This window comes from Geospiza fortis, unplaced genomic scaffold, assembly GCF_000277835.1.
Source record: "Geospiza fortis unplaced genomic scaffold, GeoFor_1.0 scaffold59, whole genome shotgun sequence".
Classification (NCBI taxonomy): Eukaryota; Metazoa; Chordata; class Aves; order Passeriformes; family Thraupidae; genus Geospiza; species Geospiza fortis.
In genome coordinates, this window is record NW_005054381.1 from 3,320,496 (window position 1) to 3,320,818 (window position 323).

The following is a 323-nucleotide window of genomic DNA, read 5'->3' on the forward strand; positions in this document are numbered from 1 at the left end:
GGATGTGGAGGAGGAATCCAGATGTTGTGTCTTGGCTTAGCCCCTGAGAGCTGCCAGCCATGTCCTTTTGGGCAGGCAGGGTCCCCAGGCATCTGCCCTGATGGGACAGGGGGAAGGGATGTTCCTGTTCTTCCCAAACAGGAGCCACCAGGGGAGAGGATGCTTGAGGAGTGTTTGGGCAGGGTGGGATCATCCCCTTCTCCTGTGGTTCCCTATGCACCAGCATGCTGAGGGCTGAGCTCCCCAGGGACCACCAGCACCATGAAGGACTTTGCCCCAGCCCCCAGGGCAGGTCCTGCTTCCATGGCCACTCTTCTCTGTCC

At 60.4% G+C, this 323-nt stretch overlaps 1 protein-coding gene across 1 annotated transcript in view; it reads left to right on the forward strand.

Moving 5' to 3' along the window:
• MLXIPL (MLX interacting protein like) overlaps nt 1-323 on the forward strand; it is an 18,788-nt gene that overhangs the window by 8,679 nt on the left and 9,786 nt on the right.